The sequence below is a fragment of the Alexandromys fortis genome, unplaced genomic scaffold (genome assembly GCF_014885135.2).
Source record: "Alexandromys fortis isolate MF-2015 unplaced genomic scaffold, M_Fortis_MF-2015_v1.1 scaffold_351, whole genome shotgun sequence".
In the NCBI taxonomy this organism is placed as follows: domain Eukaryota; kingdom Metazoa; phylum Chordata; class Mammalia; order Rodentia; family Cricetidae; genus Alexandromys; species Alexandromys fortis.
This window is the reverse complement of record NW_026068251.1, coordinates 38,211-48,415: the sequence shown is the minus strand read 5'-3', so window position 1 is coordinate 48,415 and position 10,205 is coordinate 38,211. Positions and strand designations below refer to the sequence as shown.

Genomic DNA, 10,205 nt, shown 5'->3' with positions numbered 1-10,205 from the left:
TGTGGATCAGCATATTCTCCTGCACCAAGAATTTGATCTTGGGAAACCTCGACACCTTTTGCTCTTCCTTGCTGTTCCATATGCTTGGATTCTTCTCTGAAATAAATTCCAAATATCAGGAAGGTCACTTAACTAAAACTGCAGATACTAACTGATGGAAATCATGGGGGGTAGCTCTAGCATTAGAAGCCCAAGTCCTTATCATTTCCTTTACATGTACAGAGTGCAAGCCAAAATTGACAATAGCCTGCTTAATTTATTTTAGATCATTCATTGCTATTGGTGTCCATCTAGCTTCTCTGACTCCCTTTGAGCCTTTAGAAGTTGATGCTTTGTCAGAATTAAGTATAGGGTATGTCGCTAAAACCCTGAGTAAGCCAGTTCTAATAGCTGGTGCTGGCATTGTATCCTGTCCTTGTGCCTTCTTACTCTGTTCACCAGCCCCAATAATTTCTTCAATCATTTCAAGTCTTTTTATTATTGTCTCTTTTGAATCCTGAATCTCCTGACCTGAATGAGTTTCTAATAAAGATTGTATGGTTCTTAGGAGTACCAAATCCTTCCTAAATGATAGAATACGCAAAAGAATACTGAAACCTAGTAACCAGTTAATTGTTATCCCCATAGTCATATAAATCTTGCATGATATAACCCATTGTATTGGTAACCAAAACAGTAAAATTTGTGTTGGAAATGAAAACTGCCATATTACCTATTATCCAGCAGGTGGCGCTGTTGCCAATTCGCGACGAAAACGGGGTTCTGTTTCAGGGTCCACCTAGTATTTGTTAAAAACTGGGAAATGCAAGTTGCTCAACAAAGTAAATGTAATTAAATGAATTCCGTACACGGAACCATAAACCCAGAATCCAGGGGTAGAGAAGAGTAACCCAGAAGCCATGTATGCTTCCACATGACAGAGTCACCCTGAGGGGATGCAGCTTTCAGCAACTGGCAACCACGCGCTCTCGTCGCACCACTTAAGAGCTGTGCTTGCAAGGGAGATTTAAATGACTCAGAAAAGAGCAAACCACGTGGGCAGAGACTACATGGGCCTGTGCAGTTTAAATCCACGTGGGGAGGCAGACAATAGGGTGTGTGGAGACTGGAAGTCAATCTGAGGTGTCTAAAGGGAAAATATAAAGAACTGCAGCAAGAAAAGCCACTGCATGATAATTTATATTAAACTGCTGCTCCACGCACAAGGCACAGGCCACAACACACAGGCCGCAAGGCACAGGCCACGGCTGAAGAAGGGAGGGCTGGCGCCAAGCCAAACTCACGGCAGGCACCTGAGCGTGGGAAGGAGGGGGTCCTAAAACCAAACATTGGGCGCCAGATGAAGGCGTAAGTCACAAACAATGCCACACCAGTTTGGAATTATGATTAATAGGGTGGTATTTGTTTAAAGGGGAAAAAACTTACAGATAACCGTCCCAGACAACAGCCCTCTGCACAATCAGGAAGAAGTGTAGTCGCCAGAACTGGAGCAGGAAGCAAAAAGAGCGAAAAGGGAAGTAGTCGCTTTTTTAAAGGGAGAGAGACCATGCCCCAATGGACTGGTATCTCAGCGGCTATTGGCTGGAGGAGCAGAAGGACCTCCCGCAACAATCCTTGTAAATTCCTGATAATTTCCATGGTGCCATGTTTCTCGCAAACTTTTTGCTGGTTCCCTCAGTCAAGATATTTCTTTTCTTGCTCTCCCTCACTGCCCTTCCTCCCTTCTTGAGCATCCTGTTACCTCATATTTCCTCTTCCCTCACTTTCTCTCTTCTCACACCTCTTGAATCATTCTTCCATATTACCAAGATTTTCAGGAGATCTTGTCTATTTTTTAATCCCAGGAAAATCCATTTATGTCTCTGTTAGGGTTCTCATTGCTATCTAGCTTCTCTGGGATCATCACCTATAGACTGGTTATTCTTTGATTTACCTGTAATATTCACTTATGAGTGACTACATACCATGGTTCTCTATCTGTGTCTAGGTTATGTCACTCAGAACGTTTTTATTTATAATTCTATCCATTTGAATGCAAATTTCAAGATTTCATTCTTTTTAACTCTGAGCAATACTCCTTTGTGTAAATATACCATAATTTCTTTATCTATTCTTCACTTTAGGGGCTCCTAGTTTGTTTGCATGTTCTGGGTATTACAAATAATGATGTCATGAACATAGCTGAGCAAATGTTCTTGTGGTAATAGTATGCATCCTTTGGGTATATTCCCAAGAGTGATATTGCTGGGTCTTGAGGAAGATTTTCAAAACCACAACAATGTTTTACAAAGTGGTTATCTAAGATTGTACTCCCACCAGTAAAGGAGGAGGGTTCCCTTACTCTGAATCCTTTCCAACGTAAGCTGTTTTTGGTGTTTTTGATCTTAGCCATTCTGACTTGTATAAGATGCTATCTCAGAGTCATTTTGTTTTGCATTTTCCTGATGGCTAACAATGCTGAGCAATTCCTTAATTGTCTTTTGGCTATATGTAGTTCTTCTGTTGATTATTCTCTATTTAGATTTCTACCCAATTTTTCTTAATTATTTTAGAATTTGATGTCTAGTTTTTGAATTTTTTTATAGATTTTGAGATCAGTCCTCTGTCTGATGTGGTTCTGATGCAGATATTTTCACATTCAATACACTACCATTTTGTCTTTGTGATTGTGTCTTTTGCCTACAGCAGCTCTTTAGTTTCAAGTGGTACCATTTATTAATTGGTGCTCTCAATGTCTATGCTACTGGGGTTACATTTAGGAAGTGGTCTCCTGTGCCCATAATTTCATTGATAATTCCCACTTCCTCTTCAATGAGGTTCAGTGTGACTGGATGTATGTTGAGGTTTTTGACCATTTATACATGTTTTGTACATGGGGTAGATGGATATGTTTGCATTCTTTTACATACTGACATTCAGTTAGGCCAGCACTAGTTTTTGAACATGCTTTCTTTTGTGTGGGGGAGGTCCTTCTGTATGCGTGTTGCTTTTATGAACAGAACTATTTGAGGAAAGCTGGGCTGTATGCTAGGGAAAAGAAGGGTGGACTCAGAGAGAAGCCATCGAGCCTCTGGAGATAGACACTGGGAACTTTATCCAGTAAGTCACAGACACATGACTAAATACAGATTAGAAATGGGTTAAATTAATATAAGAGTTAGTTAATAAGAAGCTAGAACTAATGGGCCAAGCAGTGATTTAATTAATACAGTTTCTGTGTGATTCTTTTGGGTCTAAGCTATCCTGGAGGCCTGGAAACAAGCAGCCTCTCCCTCCTTCCAAAACTTTTTCCATTGTATAATTTCAGCTTCTTTGTCAAAAATCTAGTGTTCATAGGTGTGAGGAATAAGGTCAGGATCTTTGTTTCAGTTCCATTGGTCTACCTGTCTGATTTTATATCAATACCAAGCCTTTCTTATTACTGTAGCTCTATATAGGAAAGCTTGATGTCACGGATGAAAATTCCTCCAGACGTTTCTTTATTGTAGAGAACTGTTCTGGTTATTCTGGATTTTTTAAATTGTTATTTCATATGAAATTGAATATTGTTCTCCAAGGTCTGTGAAGAATTTGGCTAAGATTTAGATGGGGATTGCATTCAATTTGTAGAGTGTTTTTGGTAGGATTGGCATTTTTACTATTTTATCAATATGTATCCAAGAGCATGGGACATCTTTTCATTTTCTGATATCATTGACAAATTTCTTCCTCAAAGAATTAAAGATCTTGTCACACACATCTTTCACTTGTTTGGTTAGTTTTACCCTAAGATATTTTTTTTTGTTATTTGTGGGTATATAAATGGTGATTTTTTTTTCATTTCTTTCTCATCCCCTTTATCATTTGAATATAGAAGGGCTACTAATTTTTTCAGTTAATTGTGTATCCTGGCACCTTATGGAAGGTGTTTGACAAGTGTAGGAATTCCCTGGTAGAGATTTTAGGGTCACTTATGTATACAACCATATCATTTTGAAATAGTGAGAGTTTGACTTTTTCCTTCCAATTTGAATTTGTTTAATCTCCTTTTGTTGTCTTATTTTTCCTGCTAGAACATCAAGTCCTATGTTGAATAGATATAGAGAGAGTGGGCAGCCTTGTCTTGTTCTTGATTTTAGTGTAATTATTTTGAGTTTCTCTCCATTTGAATTGATTTTGACTCTTGGCTTCCTCTGTATTGTTTTCTTATGTTTATATATGTTCCTTTTATCCATGATCTCTCCAAGACCTTTATCCTTCAGGGATGTTCAATTTTGTTAAATGCTTTTTCAGCATCTAATGACATGATTATTTGCTTTTTATTCAGTTATTTTGTCCATATTATAGATTACAGTATAGATTCTTTTTGTATGTTGAACCATATCAGCATTTCTTGGGTGAATCCAACTTGATCATGGGGATGTTTTTTGATGGGATCATGGATTTGGTTTGCAAGTATTTTGTTGATTATTTTTGCATCTGTGTTCATTAGTGAGATTTGTCTGTCTCTTTCTTGGTTGAGTATTTGTGTGGTTTTGGTATCAGAGTAGCTGTAGTCTCAAAAAAGAGTTTGGAAATGTTTCTTTAGTTTCTATCCTGTGGAACACTTTGAGAAGTATCGGTATTAGCTCTTCTTTGAAGTTCTCATAGAATTCTGCACTGAATCATCCTATACTGGGCTCATTTTTGGTTGGGAGGCTTTTATTGACCGTTTCTATTTCCTTGAAAGTTATAGGTTTATTTACATTATTCACCTGGTTTTAATTTAACTTTGGTTTGTGATACCTATCCAGAAAACTGTCCATTTCGTTTATCCTTTCTAATGTTATGAAACATAGGTTTTTATAGTATGACCTAAAGATTCTCTGCATTTTCTCATTGTCTGTTGTTATATCACCATTTTCATTTCTGATTTAGTTAATTTCAGTGTTCTCATGTTGCCTTTAAGGAATATGAATAAACATTTGCCTATCTTGTTGATTTTCTCAAAATATCAGCTCTTTGTTTCATTGATTCTTTGCACTGTTTTCTTTGTTTCATTGTTGATTTCAGCCCACAATTTGATTATTTCCTGTTATGCACTCATGGGTCAGTCTGCTTCTTTGTGTTCTAGAGCTTTCAGGTGTGCTAATAAGTCACTAGTATGAGTTTTCTCCACTTTCCTTATGCAGGCACTTAGAGCTATGACTTTACTCTTAGCACAACTGTCATAGTGTTCCATGGGATTGAAACATTGTGTCTTCATTTTTATTGAATTCTAAAAAGTCTTTAATTTCTTTATTTCTTCTTTGACCCAGGGGTGATTCATTAGAGCACTGTTCAATTTCTCTGAGCTTGTAGGCTTTCAGCCATTAGGGTTATTGTTAAATTCTGACTTTAAGCAATCGTTACCTGATAAGATACAGGGGTTTACTCCATTTTTTGTTTCTCTTCTGATTTATTTCCATTTGAAATATGTTTTACACGATATTATGATAGCTACACCTACTTTTTCTTACATTCATTTGATTGGCAATTTTTCCCCAGCCTTTTACTCTGAGGTAATGTCTGGCTTTGAAGTTGAGGTGTGTTTATTATATACAACAGAAGTATTGACCTTTCTTTCATTTCTATTCTCTTAGCCCCTTTTTTTATATTTGAATTGAGTCCATTGATATTAACAGATATTAATGACCAGTGATTGCTAATCTGATATTTTTTGGTGGAAGTGCTTGTGATTTTCCCTCCTTTGTTTTTTGCTGGTGTGAGATTATCTATTGCCTGTATTTTTCTGTGTGCTGTTACCTTCCTTGGGTTGGGGTTTTTCCTTATAGTACTTCCTGTAGTGCTGGATTTGTGTAAGGTATTGTTTAAATCTTGTTTTGTCATGAAATATCCTATTTTCTCCATCGATGTTGATTGAAAGATTTGCTGGGTATACTAGTCCAGGCTTGCATCCATGGTCTCTTAGTGTCTTGTCTGCAGTCCATCTGTCAAGAATCTTCAGGCTTTCAGGTCTGACTTTATCTGTTACTTGAACTTTTTCCTTTGCTGCTATGAATATTCTTTCTTTGTTTTATATGTTTTGTGTTTTGATTATTACATGGCAAGGGTACTTTTGTGTCAAGTCTATTGTTGTTCTGTAAGTTTCTTGTAAGTTCATAGGGATCACCTCCTTTAGGTTGGAAAAGTTTTCTTCTATGATTTTGTTGAATATATTTCCTGTGCCTTTGAGCTGGAGCTCTCAGTCTTTTATCTCTAGTATTCTTGTTTGGTCTTTCCATGGTGTCCCATATTTCCTGGCTGTTCCGTGGTAAGAATTTATTGAATTTAATGTTTTCTTTGACCAGTGATTCTATTTGCTCAATAGTAACTTCAACACCTGGGATTATCTCTTCCATCTCATGTATTTTGTTGGTTATGCTTGCTTCTGTTGTTTCTGTTCATTTACCCAGATTTCCCATATCCAGAATTTCTTTGGTTCATGTTTCCTTTGTTGCTTGTATTTCAATCTTCAAGTCTTGAACTTTTGAGCTGCTTGCTTCTCTTGTTTGCTTTTTATTGTTTTTTGAATGATTTATTTATTTTTTGTCTTTTCTATCACTTTAAGGGAATTTTTATTTCCTCTTTAAAGTTCTCCTTCATTATCATAAAGTTATATGTAAAATCATATTCTTATCTTTTTGGGGTTGGTAAGATAAAGTCTTTCTGTATCACTGATTTCTGGTGTTACCATGTTGCTTTTTAGGCTTTTAGATAAATTCTTCTATTGGCCCCTACACATCTCTTACTCCAGTTGTTCCCAGCAGTGTCTTTGTATGTTATTCCAGTCCTTGGTGTGGCTGTCTGTGTCTTTTGAAACTGTTCCTGGTCTGCTCTGTACTGTTGTTCTCTGAGTTTCAGGTAGTCACTGAGTTCTCTCTCGGCCCTGTTCTCTTGGTCCACTCTGTGCAATCACAATTTGTGCTTAAGAGTTCCTCTCTTGGTCCTCGGCTTGTAGTAGCAGGCTGTGTTTCAGACTTCCACTGTGGTTGTGGTGGGGTGACAGGAAGGTTTGGGGTGGAGTGGGACTTGTAGATTTCAGGTTCTGATGGATGGGATGGGGTATTTGAGCAGCCCATCTGCATGAACTTTGCCTCCTGGCTGGCTAGAAAAGCTGACGCAGGTGGCTGGTGCCGTGCCAGTGCAGCCTGGATGCCTAGACTGGTGGGGGGTGCCAGGATTGAGACAAGGAGGCTTCTGTTCAGGTGGAAGAACAGCAACTTTTATTTTCCCAGAGATAAAGCCTTTTGTACATTTACAAAGCTTCCATGGAAAACCACTGGCCAGAAAGAACATAATCATTCTTGTCAATTACAGGCCACAAGGAAATTCCTCTGTTGGTCAGGGAGAGTGAGGGCAGCTAGATTACAACAGGTTGAGGGACCCAGGGTTTTACTCAGGTATGGGGGGACTTGAAAGTGGGGTGTCCAATCATGTGTGCAGATATTCACCTCTTGGTTCTTTCTGTTGAGACTGCTAAAATTGAAGGTATTTCGATGAGTACTGTGGATACCAAATACAGATGAACCTTCCTAAATGATATACATCTCTGAAGGAGATCTAAATGAATTTACTAATAAATAAACGAGGCAGACATTTTATCATTTGGTTACACCTAATTGAGTTATTGCCTAAAAGTGATACACTGGCTGTCACCAAACACCCCGTTTATAGACAAGATTATAGATGATCATCCACAGACTGATGGCAAGACCTTTTTAATAAAACCTAAACAACTTCAACTTCACAACAGATTAAATATGCAGAAGTTGACCTGGTGATTTCATTGAGCTTTAACCCAGTATTCTAGTGTCTTTGATACTGAAATATACTTTATCCTGTACCAAACATAAACTGTAGATGCCAACACATACAAAACCTTTTTGGTCTACAAAGATGTCCTGCCTGCAAGATAGATTAAAGAATGGTTGCACAAAATTTCTAAGAGTAAGCAATCAATATCAGGTTTGACTGAATACCAGATCCAAAAAATTTATCCAACCAGATACTACTTGGGTGAAGAAAAATCAGAGACTAAATGGTCTAATTATCTACAGTAAAACCAAATCCAAATGTACAAAAAAGAACAAATGACTTGCAATGGCATTGTGTTACACTTATAGATCAGGGCTTGCTTTGACATCATCAGAGAAACTTTCTGCAGCAGAAACAAACAAATAAAGAAACCAACAACCGGACATGATGGTGAGAAAAAGAAATCTAAATTTAAAAGAGTTGTTTCCTTCACATTTCTTCCTGAAAAGCCACAGAAATAGTATGGATGATGATTTACAGTGTATTAAAGCCAGGCTGGATGGAGGACACCAAAGAAAAAAGGCCTTCTATATAAACAGGATTGAAACACAGAAGAAATCACAGAACCTGAAGCGACAGGCACAGTTCTTACATGTGTGTTTTCCAGTTGGGGTTATGTACCTGAAAGTAGAAATAAACACAAGATTCATTCCTAATCCTGAAGCAATATCCAATTTATAATCACTGACTAATGATAATTGCCTTTCCTCCTAAAAGTCTCAATAGGGAATTTGCATGCCCAGAAAGGGATGTAAGCAGAAAATTTACTCAACCTAATTCTTGGATGTTCTTGTCTCCCATGTTGTGTCAGAGTTTCCCCCTTGTCTTTACTTGTTAGCTTGCCATAGCATATATATTAATAAATACATTATATATAAAAATATTATACATATATAATGTACATATGTATAATAATCCCCTCTTTTTTTAACTTACTGATATTTTGAATATATTATAGGTCTCAGGTTAAATTTTTATGGGATTCATGAGTGTACAAACCCAGGGTTCTGATTCTCAATTCTCTTTAGATCTTTTCTTCATGTTTGTTCATTTTGACCTAACATAATGCGTTAGCCTTTCTTATCTTAGTTTAATATTTTTATTGCTTTCTCATAGAAAACTGTTTTTTTTTCAGTGAGAGATAGAAGGTGTGGATAAGATAACATAAAGGGGTTATGGGAAGGAGTATGGAACAATAAATGAATAAAGGCAGGGGAAGCCATAATCAGGGGATATTATGTGGAAAAAATATTTTGATGAAGGTAAAAAAATAAACCAGTGTTCCATCTCAGTGTTTTAAAAAATTCAATTCTAAAAAAATTTTTAAAAATTCAAATCTAAAAATTACTTTAATTTCAAATAGGTGTATTGTGCTTTTTGAGTGTGTTATGTGCAGACCTGAATTACGTGTTCTTGGAAGTCAGAAGAGGGCAGCTCTTTCATTGGAGCTATTGTTATAGGGAAGTGTGAATTGCAAGTTGCGGGGAATGGATAGTAAAATAATTTCCTCAGAAAAAGACCACATGAATTTAAACGTGGAGACACATTTCATCATTCTCAATATCCTTTATGTCTATTTATCATACATTTCTCTCTCTCCTTAGTTCTACTCTTCTAACACCCAGCACGCAATAGTATTTTCTTTCCCCCAAAATGGGCATATTAGTTTCACCATCTGATAGAAATATTTCACTCTACTGAAAGATTTCTCTGTTTTCATTTGCATTCAAAGTCCCACATTCATTCATTTATCAATAGAATTACTTAGCGTTTATTTCAAATGTTACTGGGCAATCGTGAAATAAAGGAAAACATTCCTTGTGCACTAATTGTCAAAAATTGAATCTTATAAAGCAAGAAGCTGTTTGGATGATTATAGATGACAATACAGAAAAGTAGTGTACATGACACTGCTGTGCCCCATCATTGGAAGAAAAGATGAGAATCATTAGCCATTCACACAGTTTACATTGTATTGTATTAGGTGGTTCTGTACCAATTCTGTAGCTGTCAGTTACAATTTATGAAATGTGTGTTCAGGAAGATGTTTTCCCCCTTAACTTTTGAAGAGAATTTCTCTCTGGTCTTAACAAAATTATGTAGCACTTGGGGATAAAAATGCATCCCAGTAGGCCTGCACTGGAAGCCAAGATGGACAAGACCTCCACAACCACCATGATCTTGCCCTTGGTGCTGTGGTAGACAGGGAGGAAGGTGATCCAGACACTGCAAAACAACAGCATGCTGAAGGTCAGCAACTTGGCTTCATTGAATGTGTCAGGGAGATTCCTGGCCAAGAAAGCAACAATGAAGCTCCCTAATGCAAGGGAGCCATGATATCCCAGGACACAGTAGAATGCAGTAACTGAGCCCTTGTTGCACACAATGAT

General features: G+C 37.2%; 1 pseudogene; it reads right to left on the bottom strand.

The window, feature by feature from the left end:
• Nucleotides 1-9,851: 9,851 nt before the first annotated feature.
• LOC126494168 (vomeronasal type-2 receptor 116-like) overlaps nt 9,852-10,205 on the bottom strand; it is a 26,803-nt pseudogene continuing 26,449 nt past the window's right edge.